A 23063-nucleotide genomic window follows, 5' to 3' on the forward strand; every position below is an offset into this window, starting at 1 on the left:
ATATAAAGGTTAGCAATACAGGCGATTAAATTAAAGCTGCAACCATGGGCAGAGAATAATGGCATATTGGAAGAACTTTATAATAGTTTCAGTATCGGGAGGCATCTGGATGATAACTAATTTGTCTTTACTCAGTGTATTGAAGTATCCAGTGAAGAAACGAGACTGCTATATGTGACATTTTTCGACATTACCGGAGCATATGACAACGTAAACCGCAACATATAGATATATTGTAGAAGGGGAATGCATAGACAACGACTGTGTACAGCTTTTGACAGAGATTTACCTACAATATACAGTTTGCGCAAAATGGGTAGGGATGAGGAAGGAGGAGCAAGTTGATGTCAACAAGGGACTGAGACAGGGGGGCCCTCTATCCACGCTGCTGTTTATGATGCACATGGTAAGGGTGGAAAGGGCACTAGAGGGAAGCAATATCGGGCTTAATTTCTCATACAAACAGGCGGGAGCAGCAGCTTGCAGGTTTGTCTTATGTAGATGATATTGTGCTTCTGCGCTTCAGAATAACCCCGCGACCTGCCCCTAGCTCCCCCTATCTAGGAGGCCGGACAGATACCAGCAGTACCACCCGGTGGCAGACCAACTACGTGAAGTGAGAAATGTGTCAATCCTCCGCCAAGAGTTAGCCTGACGACCTCCCACCCCCGCGAAGACCGGCATGTCTTCGCGGGAGTGGGAGGTGGGATATTGTGTTATTAACTAACAAACAAAGTCTATATGAATATGAACAGACGATATGAATCGTCTGGCTAATATCTGTGGACAGGAAGACAAGAATTCAGGTCTGAAATTCAGCGTTAAAAAACAGGTGTTATGGTATTTCATCAAAACAGTGAACAGACATTGTCAATACAGGGCCAGGAAATACTTCGCGCAGAAGAATATAAATACCTTGATATAGAAATAAACGAAGGCAATATGGAAACACTTGAAAAAAAAAAACAATGACACCAAGGGGGAACAGAAATACGGCCATAATGAAGCAAAGAGCGCTATGGGCATACAATAGGTACGAGGTGTCCAGGACTTACATTTGTATATGCGTTTGTTTATTTGAAATCAGGGAGACAATCAGGACTCGATAGCAACCAAAGGTTAGTGGGACGCCTCGCATTGGGTGCTCCCGAGAAGGTTACAAATGAAGCTGTGCAGGGTGATATGGGTTAGACAAGTTTTGAAGGGAGGGAAGCTGAGAGTAAAATTGATTATGAAGAACGACTCAGGAATATGGAAGAAACTAAATGGGCTGAAATAGTGTTCAGATATTTGTACCGGAAGAACATCGATTCGCAGTAGAGTAAAAGAACAAGCTTACAAGCAAGTATGCGACCGGTATGGTGACCAACATGTCAACAAATAACGTCAAACAGAAAGTCAGAGAGGTTGAGAAAATCTCATGGGTGGCGGCAATAGGAAAGAAACAATTTATTATAGCTCAAAGGGAAGCTCTTTACTTCTTCAATCAGGATCAGGATTCCATAGAACGTGCATATATGAAGCGAGATACAACAAGGAAGAAAACGGATGTACTTGCTGCGGTAAAGCTAGGGAAACGATATAGCATGTTTTATTAGAATGTGAAAATATCTGCCCAGCGGTTGATTTTGGCATCTCTAGCCTCCTTGAAGCCCTTGGGTTCAGCGAGAGCAGGGGGAAAATAAACATTTCCGCAGCAGAGATTGGTAAAAGACGATTAAAAGATTGGTGGAAGAAAAGTAGGGAAACGACAAACAACGGAGGCGTACAACAAAGTTCCCAATAGTGGTTCAGAAAGTTTTGTGATGAAAATTTTGCGCGCGTTCTTTTTCTTTTTTTAGATAGGTGGTACATTAGGAAATATAATAACACCAGTTTGGTGGCGCAGCCCACCGCCCCGCTTCAAAAGAGACGCTCATAGCATCCGTCCATGGCAGGCTATCATGAATTGCAGTGGCGTTTCTTCATCCCTACGGCCAATATTTACTGTTACAATGGCTAATATTGTTTTTAAGACTGTTCTCGCGTACAATATTTAGTTGCCTACTCACTGCTTCCTCGAAGTTCTCCGCATAATTGAAGCGTTGTAATTTCAATTTGCTTGTTCATGTGTTTGAAGCAGGGCCGTAGATGCTCGAGAAGTTGAGTGCATAGGACAGATACCAGAGGAACCCTACGTTGCTTTAGTAATCATCGTCATGTCTATCATCACCAGTTCATGTTTATACGTACTGTAGGGCGAAGTCTTCTTCCAGCGATCTCCAATTACGCGCCCTGTCCTAATACATACCACCACATAATCCTCTGTCGTAATCGACTGCGCTTCCCTTCTCTTGGAGCTAATTCTGCAACTCCAGCAGACCACCGGGTATTTGTCCTGCGCATTAATTACATGACCTTCTTAACTTCATCTTTTCTTCATAATGTCAATTAAATATCAGCTAACTCCGTTTGCTCCCAAGTCCAGATGACTGTCTTCCTGTATCTTAAGGTTACGCCTAAAATCTTTAGTTCCAGCGCTCGTTAGGAGGTCCTTAACTCCTTCATAAGCTTCTTTGTTAACTTCATAATCTTAAGGTACGTACGCCGTTCTTATCGGAACGGGCAATAGCACACTTTCAGACTTCTGAGGGTGCAGCGGAATGATCGCGCACCTTTTTCGCCACTTGCCTCGTTTCAAACCGCAATGAGCAGCCCTCTCAGTCACGCTAGACCAGAGCCCACACTAACGGAAAACAACATTATTGGAAACTGGCCTACGCGAACGTCAGTGCGAGCCGCTGTGAAGGCACTGCAGCGTTATTTAAACGACACCGGACGTTTTCACAAATTATGACTGTGCGCTGCTGGACGTAGACTGTATTAGCGGGACGTTGACACTGTGTAACACTGTGTGACGCCTTCGCAGACTGTGTCAAAGCCTGTGTGCGTGTGTGTGTGTTTCTTTCCTTTTCGTAGTTTTCTCTCATCTATATCTATCCCATCCCTATCCCCCTTCCCCGACAGAGAGATAAACGCTGATTAACCTTCCATTGTTCCAGCCAATTTTTATTCTTCTGTAAATTTCGTCCTCGTGATCAATGTCGACTTTGAGTAATCGGCCTAGATAAACGTACTCTTGCACAGATTCTAGAGGCTGACTGCCGGCTATAAAGTCTTGTTCTCTTGGCAGACTATTCAGCATTACCTTTGTCTTTCGTATATTATTCTTCAACCCTACTTTTGCACTTTCTCGGCTGAGTCCTCAATCTTTAGTAATAGATTATTGTATTAGAGGGACCTAAAGTCCGCAACAAGCTCCATAGCTGTGAGTTGCATCCAAGTGGGACTTGGTGCAAGTTGTTTTGATTTTGCTAACATCTTGTTGATTACCAATTACCCGATCCGTGTCGTGGTTCGAGTGAAGGTCTCATCAAAGATTGGTGTCGCAAACTTTCGCTTTGTCTTCCTAGCATTTACGTGCTACTTCTGTCATACCAATTATTTATTTATTTATTTATTTATTTATTTAAATTCTTAATTAATTAATTAATTAATTAATTAATTAATTTATTTATTTATTTATTTATTTATTTATTTATTTATCTATTTTATTTTCTTTACACAATACTGCAGGCCAGTAATTTAGCCCTAGCAGGAAGGGCTACAAAGGATACATACAATGTAACGAAGATCAACAACAACAAAAATCAAGGGAACACGAAGACCATAGCAATGTTCAACCATCAAAGTTTACAATGCGAGACTCGAGTACCTTCATAAATTTATCTTCCGGGGCAAAGAATTCCATTGAGACACTGTTCGGAGGAAAAAGTGTACTTGTGTGCGTCGGTTCTAGCGAAAATTGTCGATAAAGAGTATTCATGGCTATGTCTAGTTGTCCTTGCAGTTAAAGGTTTTATGCAATTGGGAAGTGTTAATTTAGTTTTCCCTGCAAGACAATTGTGAAGAAACCCAAGACGACCAATTTTCCGGCGAGCCTCGAGAGTCAGTACATTGTACTTCTGCATCAATACGGATGGCGAATCGTGGCTTCTGTATCTACCAAAAATAAATCTTATTCCCTTTCTTTGGACTCTTCCGAGTTGCATAACATCCTTCTTATAATGGGGATCCCAAACTTCACGAGCATACTCTAGCTTTGACCGAATACACGTATTGTAAGCTAACTTTTTGGTACTAATTGCAGCATGTTTAATTTTTCTTTTAAGGAACCACAGCTTCCGCAGGGCTGATGAAGAAATGTCCAATATATGCACTGACCAAGCAAGCTTATTAGTTAGAGTCACGCCTAAGTACTTATATTGGGAAACTTCCAATACAGGCTGGTTATGGAGTTGATAAGAAAAAGAACTAGGAAACTTTTTTCTTTGTGACACGTAAAAGTAGTTGTCTCATAATTCAGCGCCACACCCCAACGCATACACCAATCATCGATTGCCAAAAGAGTTTTTTGCAACAAGAAGTGGTCATTTGTGGATGATATATTTTTTTTAAAAGAGCACAATCATCAGCACACATTTTTATGGATACGTCATGAGACACTACGTCCACCAAATCATTAACTTAAAGAAGAAACAGTAGCGCACCTAAAACACTCCCCTGTGGAGCACCCGAGATAACAGACAGCGCACTAGACGGACAATGATCAATTTCCACAAACTGCCTTCTATCGGCTACGTACGAGGCAATCCACTGAATAATGCACAAAAGTAACCCTATACACTCTAATTTATAGAATAATTTTCCATGAGGCACTCTATCTAACGCTTCCGATAAGTCTAAAAACAGAATGTCAATTCGACCGGACTGGTCAAGTACACTCGATATCTCGTGCACCGTCGAAATAAGCTGTGAGGTTGTAGATATACCCTTTCGAAAGCCGTGCTGATGGGGAGACAAAATATTGTTTTTAATAACGAATTCCTGAATAAAACTCACGAATATGTGTACCAAAAGCTGATAACATCTGCTAGTAACAGAAACATGACGGTAATTTTTAGGAAGTAGCCGGTCACTGGCTTTATAGACAGGCGCCACACGAGCTATACGCCAGTCAGCTGGTACGACACCAGAAGTTATTGAAAAGTTAAACACTGTGGTCAAGAAATTTGAGATTTGTTGAGCGTAACGCCTTAAAAATGCATTTGACAGTCCGTCAGGGCCGGTGGACTTCTTATCATCGTGCTTCAATAGCATGGCAAGAACCCCCTCACTAGTTATATCCAACTCATTTTCTAATACAGGAGAAACATTCGGCAGGTTATATTCACCATGTATTGAAAAAACAGATTGAAAGTATTGATTAAACGTCTCTGCAATAGATGTTGGGTCATCGAGAATTTTATCATTAACTTTGACTTTCTTAATCTCCTTTTTAGTTTGACTGAGGTAGCGCCAGACTTTCTAGGATCACTTTTAATGAAGTCGGCAATAGTGTTGCTAAAAAAGTTGCTTCTTACTTGTTTTACTTTACTTTGCAGATGATGCTTTAGCTCCATAAATTGTGGAGTGAATGTCTTGTGCTTCTTTCTCAGGCGCTTAATTTTTATTTTGGTTTGTATTATCTCCCGACTAATCCAGGGGTCTGTACGGTGCTTTTGCAGTCTTTTTGACGGTATGAAATGTTTAATGCAGAACTTAACTGCAGAATAAACTGTTGCCACAAACTTTAGACGTTGTTTGTACTAACAAGAAGATGCTCTTCTAAATGATCGATTACTGCTGTGTCATCGGCTCTATTATAGTCTTTTACTGTAACTGGAGGAATTTTTTTTCCTTTTGCATCTCCATATATCTAGTCCAGCAGAAATATATCAGGTTATGGTCAGAAATTCCAGGTTCAGCTTGCACCATTCCCGAGCTAAATTATTCAGAAATAGATATGAGATACAGAATTGCATTTCCACGGGTGTAAGCTCTCACAATCTAATCAAGATTAAAAGTAAGCATTAGAACAATTAGAGCGTCAACCGCTTCACAATATCCATACTGCATGTTATTCCAATCAATGGATGGCAGGTTATAATCTCCGGTTATAATTAGGTTTTTGTACCGGAATTTTAGCAGGTTATCATGCAGCCTGCTCAAAAACAAGTCATCAGCATTCGGAGGTCGGTAAACAGCGCAGACAAAAAACGAGTTACCTTGTAATGACACCCTTAGAAGTAGACTTTCATGATCACAGACTTGGTCAGCAACAGTAACTTCGATATTATCATTTGTTATCACCGCAACGCCGCCACCACGGGAACCCCTATCACGTCCGTACAGCCTGTAGCCCGGCGGCGCAACTTCGTCATTTTAGTTTACCTCAGTTTACCTGTCGCTCCTTAGGTTAGTTCTCACGCTCAACTATTTCGAATTCGGTTCTATCACTACCTGCAAACTTTCGGCACTAGCATGGGAACACCATTCGCTCCCACGTATGCAAACATTTTCTTGGGACAGCTTGAAGCAGACCTGTTGAAATCCCACCCTCTAAAACCACACATCTATCTTCGTTACATAAACGACATATTTATAATATGGAAACAGGGCACAAGCGCGTTAAGCGACTTAATTAGCCATTTCAATCACTTTCACCTGAGTATTAAATTTACTGCTCACCACTCGACTAGTGAGATCAACTTCCTCGACACGACGGTCTGCATAGAAAACGGAAAAGTGAGAGCGACACTTTACTGGAAGCCTACGGATAGCCAGCAATATTTAGACTACAACAGTCATCTTACGCGACACGGCAAGCAAGGAATTTTTGTCGGACAAGCAAAACGAATAAGAAGAATCTGCAGCGAAGACCACGATTATATCCACCACCTCATCATCATCATCATCATCAGCCTAGTTACGCCCACAGCAGGGCAAAGGCCTCTCCCATACTTCTCCAACTACCCCGGTCATGTACTAATTGTGGCCATGTTGTCCCTGCAAACGTCTTAATGTCATCCGCCCACCTGACTTTCTGCCGCCCCCTACTACGCTTCCCTTCCCTTGGAATCCAGTCCGTAACCCTTAATGACCATCGGTTATCTTCCCTCCTCATTACATGTCCGGCCCATGCTCATTTCTTTTTCTTGATTTCAACTAAGATGTCATTTACCCGCGTTTGTTCCCTCACCCAATCTGCTCTTTTCTTATCCCTTAACGTTACACCTATCATTCTTCTTTCCATGGCTCGTTGCGTCGTCCTCAATTTCAGCAGAACCCTTTTCGTAAGCCTCCAGGTTTCTGCCCCGTAGGTGAGTACTGGTAAGACACAGCTGTTATACACTTTCCTCTTGAGGGATAGTGGCAACCTGCTGTTCATGATTTGAGAATGCCTGCCAAACACACCCCAGCCCATTCTTATTCTTCTGGTTATTTCAGTCTCATGATCCGGATCCGTGGTCACTACCTGCCCTAAGTAGATGTATTCCCTTACCACTTCCAGTGCCCTGCTGCCTATCGTAAACTGCTGTTCTCTTCCGAGACTGTTAAACATTACTTTAGTTTTCTGTAGATTAATTTTCAGACCCACCCTTCTGCTTTGCCTCTCCAGGTCAGTGAGCATGCATTGCAATTGGTCTCCTGAGTTACTAAGCAAGGCAATATCATCAGCGAATCGCAAGTTGCTAAGGTATTCTCCATCAACTTTTATCCCCAATTCTTCCCACTCCAGGTCTCTGAATACGTCCTGTAAACATGCTGTGAATAGCATTGGAGATATCGTATCTCCCTGTCTGACGCCTTTCTTTATTGGGATTTTGTTGCTTTGTTTGTGGAGGATTACGGTGGCTGTGGAACCGCTGTAGATATCTTCCAGTATCTTTACATATGGCTCATCTACACCCTGATTCCGTAGTGCCTTCATGACTGCTGAGGTTTCGACTGAATCAAATGCTTTTTCGTAATCAATGAAGGCTATATATAATGGTTGGTTATATTCCGCACATTTCTCTATCACCTGATTGATAGTGTGAATATGGTCTATTGTTGAGTAGCCTTTACGGAATCCTGCCTGGTCCTTTGGTTGACAGAAGTCTAAGGTATTTCTGATTCTATTTGCGATTACCTTAGTAAATACTTTGTAGGCAACGGACAGTAAGCTGATCGGTCTATAATTTTTCAAGTCTTTGGCGTCCCCTTTCTTATGGATTAGGATTATGTTAGCGTTCTTCCAAGATTCCGGTACGTTCGAGGTCATGAGGCATTGTGTATATAGGGCAGCCAACCTTTCTAGGACAGTGTTCCCACCATCCTTCGACAAATCTGCTGTTACCTGATCCTCCCCAGCTGCCTTCCCCCTTTGCATAGCTCCCAAGGCGTTCTTTACCTCTTCCGGTGTTACTTGTGGGATTTCAAGTTCCTCTAGACTATTCTCTCTCACCTTATCGTCGTGGGTGTTACTGGTACTGTATAAATCTCTATAAAACTCTTCAGCCACTTGAACTATCTCATCCATATTAGTAACGATATTGCCGGCTTCGACTCTTAACGCACACATCTGATTCTTGCCTATTCCTAGTTTCTTCTTTACCGCTTTTAGGCTTCCTCTGTTCCTGAGAGCCTGTTCAATTCTATCCATATTATAGTTCCTTATGTCCGCTGTCTTACGCTTGTTGATTAACTTAGAAAGTTCTGCCAGTTCTATTCTAGCTGTAGGGTTAGAGGCTTTCATACATTGGCGTTTCTTGATCAGATCTTTCGTCTCCTGCGATAGCTTACTGGTTTCCTGTTTAACGGCGTTACCACCGACTTCTATTGCGCACCACCATCTAAATGACCTTAAAATATCCACCACCTAAATGACCTTAAAATAACGCTAGCAGAAAGAAACTATCCACAAGCCGCTGTAAGCGGCATCATAGAGATTATGATGTCGCGTCAAGATTGGAGAGACAGTCGGAATTAGCGAAGAAATAGCCTACACCAGAATTTGACAGACCGCCAGTCTTCATAACAAGATATTCTAATGCACTCCCAAACATAAACAACATCCTACGAAAATACCACCCAATATTATGAAGTAACGAGGGTCTCAGAAAAGCGTTCCCGTACGTACCAAGGGTTGCCTATCACCGCAACAGGAACATTAAAGACATGTTAGTGCACGCAAAAGTCAGCCAACCTCATTCACCCGTAATAAGAGCATGTTGTCGCCCCAGGGGCAAAACCTGCAGACACCTTCAAAGTGACATTAAAATTAAAAGCACTGCCAATACTTACACACGAAGTCAAATCTAGCTTCCCATGTACAAGTTCAGACGAGATCTATATGCTTGAATGTTCCTTCTGTAAGAACCAATATATCGGTGAAACGGGACAATCAATGAACGTCAGATTAAACGGACATCACGCGGACACAGCTAGAAAGCTTCCCAAAGTCGTCTCCTAGCATTTCAACCAACCAGGTCATAACTTTGATGAATTTAAACTCTACATCTTACAGTCGAAGTTCCGTTCTGAACGTGAAAGAAAATACAGAGAATCATACCTTATCCATAACTTCAAGACATTGCAACCAATAGGCATAAATATTTCAAAGGGAGCTTTAGAATATATTCGCTATGCTAAATTGCAAGCTATAGGCAACAGCACTTAGTTTGGTTTCTTATCGTTTTTTTTCTTCTGCTTCTTGCTTCCGTTTTACCCGTTTTATTTATTTATTTATTTATTTATTTATTTATTTATTTATTTATTTATTCCATTTCAGTATTTCCTTTTTTTTTCTTTTCTTTTTTCACGACCACCTGTTTCTACCGCTCCTTCCTTCTCTGTCAGTGACACGATAGCCCATGACCACGTGCGAAACAGGTAAGGGCTTCTGTGCACGTCGTTGACACGCCGGCTGACACACGCGCATTCACACGTGATTGACAGACGGTCGTGTCTCGGGCCTTGTGCGCAGCACACGTTTATTCTCAATTCGACACCCTCGCCGCTAATACACCTTCGCTCGTTGCCGCACTCGCCCTCCTTACGCCCTCTCCCCTTTAGAAGAACCCCACCTATATATACTGTGGCATATGTCGCCTTGAAGAGGACATGCCCGCTTGTCGAAACGTTGGCTCCTGCTTTCACCTTGTTTTCGTTTTGTTCATCGTCCACAACAATTGTCTGGCATAATTTTCAAGCCATCGAAGTTTAGTGCCTTTGCTTTATCTCTCCGCTGTTCTTTCCGTCTACCATTTCTCATTACCCTGTCTCCATGCAGGGTCGCAAACCAGAATATCTTCCAGTTAACCTCCTTGCCTTTCCCACCCCATTTTCTCTCTCTCTCTACTCATCTCAAAAGAAAGGACACTTCCAAACGAATTTGTTTACGCGCTAGTTGGCACTCTTATATTGAAAACTGAGTTTGTGCAGCGCAAACAGAAACAAACGCAGCGCCCGTATAACTCGTTTGTGTTTTTGTACGTCCTCTCCATTTGCGCTGCATAAACTCAGGAGAGGAGAGAACTATTAAAGTTGAACATCAGATAAAAGAAACGAAAAGGAAAAACACAATAGATCACAAAGACTGAAGTAAAGCGTTGACAAAGAATTGAGTGCGGCATGGAGTAGAATAAAAAAAAAAATCACGGTGCATCCCTACCTAGCGAAACACTTCTGGCGACGATCCGGGAGATGGCGCTTTCTCCCTCGTAAACAGTTTTTCCATTGCCTCCGTAATGCTCAGCGGTTAATAATTGGTAGGTGTCGGCAGAAACGTGCTACTTACTCTATTCTTCGTTTCGGGGATAAGAACAGTGTAAATCGAGATACCGTAAACCATGCGTCAGCAGGACAACGTAGAGTGGCCCGACTTTGCTCAAGGGCTCAATCTCTCGAGCAGCATCAAGAACGGCCAGCGCCTATATGAGACTACTTTTCAATCTAGTAATGGAACACACCTTGCTTTAATTTTCATAAACATGTCGTACCTGCCCTTTCTTTCCTTTACTGGCACCTCTGCCTAACTTGTATAACTGGCGTATGCGTGTACGCTCTCTGAGATTATTCTTAGTTTCTTAGAATGGCGGATGCAGTTGGTACTGAGAAGAAAGTTATTAACCGAACAAAAGAGTGCTGGCCTCGCACCATTCGTCCTTCCTGGCTGTATGTATCCTTTGCGCTTAGTTGTCCTTTACAGTACACTTGTGTTAGGCTGCTGAGCACGAGGTCACGGGATCGAATCCCGCCCTCGGCGGCCGCATTTCGATGGGGGCGAAATGCGAAAACACCCGTGCACTTAGATTTAGGTGCACGTTAAAGAACCCCAGGTGGTCGAAATTTCCGGAGTCCTCCACTACGGCGTGCCTCATAATCAGAAAGTAGTTTTGGTACGTAAAACCCCATAATTTAATACAGTACACTTGTGTTGTTGTTTTTTATTGATACCTCAAGGGTCCAAATAGGACAGACATTACATGAGGAGTGGGCACGTAAAAGGCGGGAATGATGATGATAAAATGAGAAAGGTGAGTCAGAACACTCGATGGCAGATCTAAAGCGCGCTGTATCGCGGATGAGTGCAGTTTGTCTGGAAAGGCCATTCCAGTCTCGGGCAGTGCGCACGAAAGTGACTGCAAGAACGTAGTGGTGTGGGCTTGTGGTGGGATTAGCGAGTACGGATGGCCTGTTCGACGAGCACGATGAGCCAGCTGTACCAGCTGGCTGTCACGAGGCATGGAATAAAAAAAACCTGTGATAGAGGCATCGGCGAGCGATGCGACTACGAGAAGCAAGAGGGGATAAGTCTAGTTCAGGTTTTAGTGATGAAACGCTAGTGTGATGTGAGTATAGTCTGAAAGAATAAATCTAGCAGCACGGTTCTGAACAGATTCAAGGGCTTTAGTGAGATTAGTTTGGTAAGGGTCAAAGACAGCACATGCTTTGGTCGCACGAGCGTTTTATAGGCAACTGATTTCACGGGTGGTTGTGCTGTGAAGAGATAGGGCGAAGATAACCAAGAATTTTGTTAGCTGAATTAATTATGTGGCTTGCTTGATCTGTCCGAAGACAAATCTTTGCACAGGGGAATTCCTAAGTACTTAAAGGAGTCGGTGGTAGATATAGTACAGTTGTTGTTGTTGTTGTTGTTGCTGCTGTTGTTGTTGTTCTTGTTCGTGCTCGTGCTCGTGCTCGTGCTCAGCAGCCCTACACCATAGCCACTGAGCAACATGGCTGGTTGTTACTTTCTCGATAATGTTTCCATGCAGCTTACAGACAGAAGCACAAACAGCAGACAAATTTGGTTACACATCATTCTTTCCGTGTAATTGAAGTGCGTGGTCGCTCCGTAAATTATGCCTCGAGCGGAGAAATGGTACAGGAGGAGGAGGAGTTGGTAAGGAAGAGAAAAGGCGGGGATGTTAACCACGTCTGGTTGGCTACCCTCTTCGGGGGCACGCGAAAAGGGGAATAAAAAGATGAGATAGAGAGAGGAAGGGAAGAAGGACAGACGCGGTTAGCTCGATAACACACGCTGAGGGCCTGAGCAAGCCAAAGGCGTTCACATAGGCCAGTCGCCCACAAGAAAGACAAAAGTGCCTTCACGGCTCTCCGGACCGACGTGCGATAGGGACGGTCTTCAAGTAGCACCTGCACAGGCAACAGCCGATCGTCATGTCGTCGCAATGCGATAGGTCTGCATATCACCATTTACGGCGACTGGCGCGAAAAGTTTATATCATATATAAGTTAATTAAAACATTATATTATATTATATATAAAGCATTATATTCACGTCGCCTGCATCGCAGTGTTTCCAGGCGAGGAAATTTGACTCCGTGGTTATATTTTCCTTTCTACATCGTTTATGGCTTTGTCAAGGTAATTTTGTGGCGAGAGACAGAGGTTTGTCGCTTAGTTCGTCGTTCTGCAGACTTTTCGGCCGCTATCATTTCTCAATATGTCACGCTCGGGCACCGGTGTTGAAGGAATTTTTTTTTTCGAAGCAATTGTCCCATACTGGGCACGAGAGCCAGATGTAAAGGCCATTAAAATCTAATCACGGGGTTCGCTAAAGCCAATAGCACAAAGAGAACGATTGTACATGAAACGATTGCGACACTTGATCAAACCTCTAGAAATTTTAAGCAGTTACCTCGCTTCTTGTGCAAATGAGATCTATTCATCCAATCTATAACTTTGCCGTTGGTTTGTTTGTGCTTGCCATTTACAGAATCTTCAAGACAGAATCTTTAAAGGCGATGCTAATATATGCCAGTTTTCGCGATCTATTTTCTCTCCGTCTAGAACACATATGTGCCTGCATTATAGCCAGTGATCAAAAGGATATACGGGGCGAAATCTTAGTCTTTCTGTCAAGGAGATCGATCTTTCGCAACTACAGTAACGGAAAGTTCAAGCCTGTCCGTATTGAGAAGCGTCAGGGAGACGGGGTTTTCTTACATCTCGATATTGCTGGTCATTTTAACCATGACCACAGAATTTTTGAAGGCGTATAATGACACTAATTACTTTCTGAAACAAGTAACCCACGCAAACTTTATCAAGCTAGAGAATTTATGTGGTCTATCCTGATTTCGAAGCTTGGAGCCCGTAATAGATGTGTTTCAGAATCTCTTACTGGCTCTATTAAACGGGATATTGGCGGCTGCTCTGTAACATGCGAATTTAGGCTGAACAAACGCATGCAGTTCAGAACTAACCTTACAATACTGCGCAGTTTCAGTGCCCATGATTGGATGCCCATCACTCCCACGTTCCTATTTCCGACGCCAAACACTTGTTGCCAGGCAGCCATTATCCCATCTTAGCGGCTCTTCCACACAAGGAACGCCTTCGCAGACTCCGTGACAGTGCCTACGGAAACAGTTCTGTATCGTGTGTATGTCTGTCTGTGTTTGTGTTTTTTTCTTCAATTCTTTTTCTCTGTCACACCTATCGCATCCGTATGCCCCTCCCCCGGTACAGGGCAGCCAACGGGAGATGATGTCTGGTTAACCTCCCTGTCTTTCCTTTGCCTTTCTTTCTCTCTCTCTCTCTTCCACAAAGTCGAAATGCAATCACGCGAACAGATTCCTAGACCTAAATTCCTAGAACGTGCTCCGTTCAAAGAGAAAGATAATGAAATTAAGGACGCCGAAATTAGCCGGGTGATACTTCCGGTTGGCTAGCCTTTAATGAAAAAGAAAAAAAAAGTAGGTAGGAAAGATGAGATATAAGGAGGAAAGAAGGGACTACTTGAAAGTTATATTGGTACACACTGTCATAGAATCAGCCGAAGTGACACGCACTCTCACACACAGAATATCCTAATGTCGTACAAACAGATATACGTGGGCATGACGATAATCATAATATTAAAGTCACAATTTTTTTCCTTTCTTTATTCATTAATATTAGTGTACTTGCTTATTTCTTGCGGTGAAATTGACAACTGGAATAGTCGTGGGTCTCTTGAACTCAGTCTCTCCACTTCAACTAAGCTATTACAGAACAAGAGTTTGATACAGCAGGATAGCACCGCTGGAGCACCTCAAATGCTTGAACAGGAGGGAGCCATGCTCTGCTTTTTGGCTACGGATAATGCAGATTCTCTCCCAGCAGCGATGGCAGCTCGGCGAATGGTGCACTGCGTGTGCGTCAAAGTTTGAACCGCGTGTTATAACGCCAACTATTATAACTTTTGGAGACGCACGTGCTGCATTTAGCGCGAGAGCGTTGGGGGGCGTCCGAAGGCTTACACAATGTGATAGAGCACCAGGCAAGGACAGCCCACCTATTTTCGCGCCGGCCACTCTCCTTGTGGCAGCTGCGTTGTATAGAGGGACTGAATGTGGCTGTGAAGAGAGGAAAACCGCGGCAACTGTCTCACGCACTGCTAGACACTCCAACGGTGGTGTTCGGGGGAAGAGAACGGAGAAAGAACAAGAGAAAGAGTAGAAGGAGAAGGGTAAAGCGGTAAGTGCGGCGCGTTGCCAGTTCGGCGACAACAAAGAGTACAGGCCGTGCATTCACCGTAGGTAACGGTACACTACAACGGTGGTTGCGCAGGCGGCGACAACTGCAGCGGTGCTAACGACCCTCGAGTTAGCGTATAAACCCTTTTCACCGGAGAGTGGCTCACTCTAAAGAAATGGCTCTTGCGCCGCGCCTAGCCATTCGTTGCCTCATGTAAGGCATGTGACCGGGATAGTTTGTGTTTATCCATCACGTTTAACAGCGCGAACTCAAGGCCGGCCGCGTCGCCTTCTCGGCGGGCGTATTCCGATAGCGGTGGAATGCAAAAATTGCTCCGTTGCTTATGCGGTTGTCGTATGAGCACGTTCTATCGCGCTCGATTCCTATCGGGTTCTATCGTAATTGAAAGCGAGCCGTGTGATAAGCGTATGACAATGAAGTGCACGTTAAAGTTCGCTAGACGGTCGAAATGAATACGGAGCTCCAGAACTACCGCGTACCTCAAATTCCACTGTGCAGTTTGAGAACACCGAATCCCACCTTTTTTTTTTTCTTTTTAATCTGCTAAATATGCTTTGCGCGTACACACTTGACTAAAGCTGCTTCCTATTTAATGAATTGGCGACTGTCGCATTCGCAGCGGGATATTTGTACTATAGAAGCTCGCAGTGTTGTATGTTCAGAATGGAGAAACATCGAAAAAAGATGTATCACTCGTTAATGGCGTTCTGCTAGCTCTGCTTTACTGTACCTATACTGCCCTCCAAAGTTTTCTTCGTCCTTGTTTCCTTGTGCCACAAAACTGGAACAAAATGTCGCACCGTCATCTAACCCAAACCAATGTTGTGCTGCAGCGGCATCACTTTTTCGATCGAAAGTAATGTTCGCGGGGAAATACGATAGCCAGGCAGCAGAGCAAATTTAATAGACACTTACTCGCGCTTGGCAATATTATGTGTTCTGGGAATATTTCTGCAAAAAAACATTTTTCTGGGAAGCGGCCCGCATTCTCCACATTCAACATGGCAAATTTGCCTCAAAAACGACAGTTTCCTCGTATGGACCACCGCCCACACGGACCCTGCGCTCCGGGGAAACGAGACGGCCCATGCCGCGGCTCGAGGACTTACATGCCGAGCCGCGGCGCCCGCAGGCAATCCCGGCGTCTCGCCCACCACTAGAGCGATGCGGGAGTGGACGAGGGGGGATCGCATGACCACTTTCAGAGACATCACGTAACTCTACAGATTGAACAGATGCAAATACCCACCACCACACGCCAAACTAAACAAGAAACAGGCGGTTGCCTGGAGGCAATTGCAGACCCACACATATCCGAACCCGGCTATCCTTCACCTCTGCTACCCCGACATTTATTCGTCCGACGATTGTAAAGCGTGCGGAGCCAGAGCTACGCTGCAGCACATGCTGTGGGCATGCACCGGTAGCGAGCAGCAGGAGTCCCCGACGAACGGGGTAGATATGGCAGTCTCGAACCGAGGGGTGCGTTGGGAGGCGGCCCTGCTCAGCCATGTTAGGGCTGGCGTCTGACACCACGTGGCAAAAGGAATTTCATCCGACCATCTTCGTCGAAATGAGGCGTGACTTCTCCTGCGATGGTTAACGTCCCGCACTTCGTGCAGAAAGAACTTTCTCTCACCGGACCTTTTTCCAGGCCTCGTTGAAATGAGGCGTTACTTCTCCTGCTATAGTTAACGTCCCGCACTTCGTGCGCAAAGAACTTTCTCTCACCTGTGGGGATGCGTGACTCTCACGCGTCCCCTGATATGTTGTTTTCCCCGCACGGCTCGCGTGGCCTGGCGCCCGCGGCGGTCAGAGTGGTTGCGGCGCAGTACGAGAGATGGCGCGAGTGTTGCGCTGCTAACGCCGCCGACAGGCGGGGTTACTTGGGCGCCGAGAGACAAGGCGCTTTCTCTTTGGTTCGAGATCATCGAGGGGCGCGGACGTCCCGCGCGGGCGCCGATCCATGCTTCTGCTAGACTGTCTAGCGCGGCCGCCATCGAACGCGCCACCGTTCGCGTGACCGTACGCGCGAACGACCAGGCGTTGGGATCCAGCATGGGGCGAACATATTCGCTCGCTATCCGGTCGCGGTGAGTCGGACTTCTAGATTTGTCACGCGCCCATCGGCATGTTTTGTGGATAGCAACTCGGCTAGCTGGCATTGATCTATGAAAGGTGCAATAAATGCCCTGGTGATTGTTTGCACTACTGTGTTGTCGTTCCTTTGTCCCAAGAGCACGGTGTGAGAACCCCACACACCGGACCTTTTACCAGGCCTCGTCGAAATGAGGCGTGACTTCTCCTGCGATGGTTAACGTCCCGTACCTCACGCACAAAGAACTTTCTCTCACCGGACCTTTTTCCAGGCCTCGTCGAAATGAAGCGTGACTTTCTAATTCGCCATGACCGTTTCGAGTGTGCCTATCTACCGGAAGCCCCGCAGTGTGCGTGCGTGCGTGCGTGTGTGTGTGTGTGTGTGTGTGTGTGTGCGCACACACACGCACACGAGTTTAGAGAGGCCCTTTCCTCGAATGGGACCTAGAAGAGAACTTCCACGAACCCGCAAAGCGCAGAAGAGGCGGACCGGCGTCTACAATTCCGGGAGGCGGGACGACTTCTTCCTTCAGCAGGCTCGGTATAACCAGAGGAGGAGGGGCCCTCTTTCCGTGCCGGTAACGTGACATCGACGGAAGCAAGATCCCGCCCACGATTGTAGAGAGCCTATTTAAGGGGCTCCGAAGTGTACTTTTGATCACTTCATGCTCTTGTCATTTTCTTTCATCTACCTTTGAATAAACCGTGCAAGTTTCGCACTAGAAATCTTCTCGCCCTTGCTTGGTCGCCATGGTCTACCGGATGCCTGCAGCCCGCCGACAAGGCCACGATATCAAATAAGCAACGTCGGTCGAGCTTCGATAGGCAGGCGCCGCCAGTTCTAGGCAGCAGTACGATACGGAACCCTGGAGTACGCAACAGCCACGACCTCGCTCATCAACTGTGGGCCATCCGACACGCCGAGGAAGCCGCTCGAGGCCATCACCTAGGCTGGGGTGCTTATGGCCCCACCCCGCCCAAAACGCCAAACATCCACAATAAAGATTTCACTCACTCACTCTGGTCTCAACTAACGTCAAGCATCATTCTCTGAAACTGACTGAGGTTCACAGGCACGTATTACAAATGAGTGCAATCCTTGGCTATTAGGCCGACTATTGAGTGCTTTACATGTCTTACGTAAGAATGCTCGAAGTTGTGGGTTCTTTCGCCACGAGTCCCTACTTAAAGTAGTGACGAACGATATTATGTTTTTTTTCTTTTTTCTGTAAGCTGCTACAAAACATCAACTCATGAATCTCTTGAGTTCGGAGTGCCGCATAAACAAATCTAGCGCAAACGGCCCATTAACGAGTGGGTACGTAGGAAATAAATAATGTAATGTCGTCATACCATAAACTATTACACTAAACCCAAAAATATCACAACCAGTGGCATCCAAGTCATTGGCGAGAAGTGAAGAAAAAAACGAAGAATGAATGACAGTAACCCTGATTTAATACCGCGGCTGAAACGACGCACCACTGTGTCTTTAAAAAATATGTATAGTCTTCTAGTACGGGCGCTGTACGGCAGTGCTCCTAGCCTTTGGACAAGGCTTATCCAGCTCAGAAGGATAGATATACGATAGTTACGTGTCTTCTGACGCTTTGGCCAAAGTTTCGTGCCCTTCATGCAATTGTTGTTGGCGACAAACGCCGAAACAGTGGCTTACCACATCGCACCGGCGTCGTGGGCTGCCGTTGTAAAGAGAGGCAGCGGAGGCCGGCTGAGTCAAACAATGGACGCGTCACAACGTAATCAAACATGGTGACGTCCACGGGGACGCGGTGAAAATGGTTTATAATTACTATAGCCATAAAACAGTGAATAAGTTCATCAGCGCTATCCGCATAACGAGCTCCTTTGTCTCGGAAGAGCTGTTTTGTCTCGGAAAAGCGACCCGCTCTATTTGAGCCGCTCGCTCGCTGAATTCTCAGCTGCGTGACTGGCGTCACAAGCCTATACTGAACCAATCAGTGGTGTGTGTGTGTGTGTGTGTGTGTGTGTGTGTGTGTGTGTGTGTGTGTGTGCGTGTGCGTGTGCGTGTGCGTGTGCGTGTGTGTGTGTGTGTGTGTGTGTGTGTGTGTGTGTGTGTGTGTGTGTGTGTGTGTGTGTGTGTGTTGAAGTTTGAATTCCCAAGGCTTTTCTTCTGTAAGCGAACTTTGCCATTGGCCGGTTGCCTTCGCTAATATTGCGCCCAGCATCAGGGTTGACTGACTAGATTTTACGCTGGCAAACAATTCCAGCGTGTGAGCTTTTTGTGACTGCGGTTTCATCAAACGCCTTCGTAACGCGCACCGCGCTAGTGGTATTTCCACACAGGTGGAGAAGGCCCTACTGCCTCTAACCTGCTGCGCTCCCACAAGAATCAATCTCACTCGACGCAAAAACAGGCGCTACAGCCGGCGCGACTGCGCAAGCTACTTCCGAGAATTTTCATTTCGAACAAGGCGCTTCTGAGTTGGCGGTACACATACGGCTTGCAGCAGAGAACGTCGGCAGGGACGAGCCACAATTCCGTTCCCAGCCGCAGATGGTCCAATTCTGCCTTGCTTCTCCATTTCTTTCTCCATCTCTCTCTTGTCAATCGCCGCTATAAGTACATCTTAAGGCGTGAAGGTGCGTATTCCTCTAAATTCACTTGTAAAACAGTGTGAAACATTCCTTTAGTTGGAATTTCGGCGCTCCCACCTTCTAGCACGCCACCTCACTGACTCTAATTTTTGGTACAGCGCACATGGCGCATATGGCAAATGGGGCGCAAATGTGGAAGAAAAGGTAGAATCGGCGATCAAGCTGCATCTACTTGCTAAGAACGCAGAAAACTGGATCTCTACACGAAACGCAGTTTTTGCTTTAGAGCGGTACATAAAGGTAGCAACAAGTTGTGATACTTAATGAACATTTCATGAACAACGGTGACCCACCAATAGCAAACAGTCCTGATGAAAGGAAAGCTCTGTGGATTCAGCGCCTGGGGCCAGATTTAGAATTATTTGATTTCGCAAGGGCTGCTTGCCAACAGCCAGTCGTCTTTGTAAACACGTCCAACATCACTATTGGATCGCGTCGGCTCTCACGAAAAGCAGTGGCGTATGGATATTCTCGTGGACACGGTTATTTATTCAAAATATCTGCCTGAAGCTGGGCCATGAAGTGTGGTGGTGTTAAGGGCCGTGATGTTTCACAGTGCATTGAGGAGGCCCTTTGAGAAAACGCTGCATGGGATTTCGACTATACGTGAACCTTCGTGTAAATGTATACCGCAGAAATGTACATCCTATAATTGGTGCTGACGTCAAGCTCCCTAACAGATGTGCATGCCTTGAGCGTAGGTGCGTCCGATTGCAGTCTCACGTCCAGTGATGTTCTTTAATGAGTTACCCACAGAATTCCGAGCACTAACAATGCAATTATTGAATATAGCACAATTTCTTATGTCTTTCGCCACAATTAGTGGGCTGCCAAAAAAAAACAAAAGAAAAACTCCATCCGCATCCGTTTATCGCTTTCTTTAGATATTTCTGAGACATTCGTCGAAACCCCAGAAATTATGAAAAAAATATTAATAACTTTCTACGCTCCCTCAGATTATCACTTTCCATGGGCAATCTTTCACAGGTAATGAAAAACCGTAAATTTCCGGAAATTCGTTATTTAGAGAAGAAAATGTTCGTTTTTTCATCTGTGCCTCAATTCTCTGCGTAGAATCGTACACTGCCGATGAAATTGCACTGCGCAATGAGAAATCGTTCCGGTGAACTGCTTCGTTTCCGAATTTAAACGAAAATAACATACATCGCATATGTGCCGTGTTGTATCGACCTTATTTTTCTTTCTTTTTCTTTTGGTTGGGGTGGGGAGGGAGGGGCTGTTTAGAAAGCTTGAGGTCGGCCTATCCAAAGTGTGTACTTTGCGTTCAACTTCTTAAAAACTTCTTTTCTTTCACTTGAGATGCCCAATAGTAACACAGCCTTGCTCGAGAGCACATCTCTAATAATTGAATCTGTCTTGAGCACTCCTCGCCCACAATTAATGAGTAAAGCCCGTTTTCTGTGGTGCGGACCAAACTGTCAACAAGGCGATGCTTAACCTTCTGCTTCTTTTTTGTGTGCGCGCGCTTGTGTATGTATCTGGCTCAGCGCACGCGTGTTGGTAGCGGGCTCGCGTGAGCCTTTCAGCCATTCGTCATACATGCCAATATAGATGGCGCAGCTGACGACGGTAAATTGGTGGTCGTAAATTGTCGCTCACATTTTTGGTACGGCTGGTCAGTTCTTGATCGAGCCTGAAGAGAAAAGCAAGCGCCTTGTGAAACGCCGGTTGCGGTGGCATCTTAGCTCACCCGCCGCAGTAGCCTAATGGGTATGATGTTGTCATGATAAGCTCGAGCTTGTGGGCTCGATCCCGGACGCGCAGCTTGTATTTAGGTGGAGGCGAAATGCGAAAGCACTCGTGTACTTTTCAGGTGCACGTTAAAGAGCTCAAAATATCCGTAGTCCACAACTAGGGTGTTCCTCCTAATCAGATGTTTTTTTTTTTTTTGTGCGTAAAACCTCGCGGCTCGTATTCACAAAAAGCTCTAGCGCTGGAACGTGCCGTGCGAGAAATATTCAGTCGTTCTTAATACTGGACATATCTTTAGCAAAAGCGGCAGACCAGTGTAGCAAAGAGCACTTACGAAGGAGAAGCTTTGGTAATTCGGCCCGGGAATTTCATTCTACAGAGCAACTGTAAAGGCCAATTCCGCAATGGTTTTCATGGGGTGGCAAGCCACGGTGTGGTCGATATCAAATGTAAATGCAATAAAAAGTGTGTTGGAGCCCCTAATTTGCTTTTGAAGCGTAATGATCAGTAACTATAAAATGAAGTTACCTTGCCTATACCTCAATAAAATAAAAAACAACCTGTGGGGGCAGTTTTCTAATTTAAATGTAATTCGTAATGATTGTTTACAGCGACACGTTATAGCGGCTCCACTTTGCAGGTTGGCTGGGAGCTTGTACGGCTTCCACGGTGAAAGCCGTGGAAATATGACAATGGGCTGCTTTTAGGCTGCTACATTCGCCATACAAGGGCACAGGACTTTTCACGTAGCCAGCTGTGGCTGCGTCTCTGATACAGCCTACCCAATGTTTTTGCATCCGAACTACAGCACTCCACCTATCATAAGTAATAGCGTACTTGTTAGGGTAATTCATTCGCTTTGAAATAAGTGCATCTGACTAAAAAAAAAAGAAAGAAAACACACCTTCCTCCTGTCATCCCTATTATCAATGCGTTTTCCAAGCTCTGCATTCTAGTTTTCTTGAACGATACCCTTCCCTTCATTTTGGAAAACAAGAATTGGCAGCTAGCTTTTCTCTTTTCTTTATTAATTTCAGTGGTAAAATATTTAACCAGTTGTGGTGAACTTGCGGGATATGGATGGTCTCACATACAGCACATATAGAGGGACCCCAAAAAAGACGGACTGGCTTCATGGAGCTCTTGGTAATTGTAATGTTATGTTTTTCCACTAAGTGGGTGTAAGTGGTCCCTTCACGAGATGGTACCCAAGTCGACGTCACGTAAGATATCTTACTGGTTTGTGGCGACAGTTCTCCCTAGTGCCGTCATGCTGCTCTTACGAAATTGTGACGTCTATTCGTCACTAGCAGTGAATCTCCTTGAGTGTTTTATTCCTTTTTTAGAAAAACGACCAAAAACTTAAAATGCTTCAGACAACGAAGAGGGACTACGCACTGAGTCGTACACGATCGTTTGGGTGAGTTGGAATATTCCAAGAGCAGAAATGAGCGTCAGAGACCATCCTCGTTTCGGCCAACCTTGAACCCGACGCGCTTACGAGATTGCCGAAAAGCTTCAACTAAAAAATATGAGAGTGGTCGATACACTATCGGCAAGATTTTAGAAGTTGCTGGCAGGCGTTGGAGCTCTTGTGAGTGGATGTTGAGTGTGAAATTTGGCTTGAGACACACAGCCGCGATGCTTATTGCTCTTGCGCTCACAAAGGTCAAAAACAAGAAACAAGATCATTTGTTCGATTT

Source organism: Dermacentor andersoni, chromosome 2, assembly GCF_023375885.2.
Source record: "Dermacentor andersoni chromosome 2, qqDerAnde1_hic_scaffold, whole genome shotgun sequence".
Classification (NCBI taxonomy): domain Eukaryota; kingdom Metazoa; phylum Arthropoda; class Arachnida; order Ixodida; family Ixodidae; genus Dermacentor; species Dermacentor andersoni.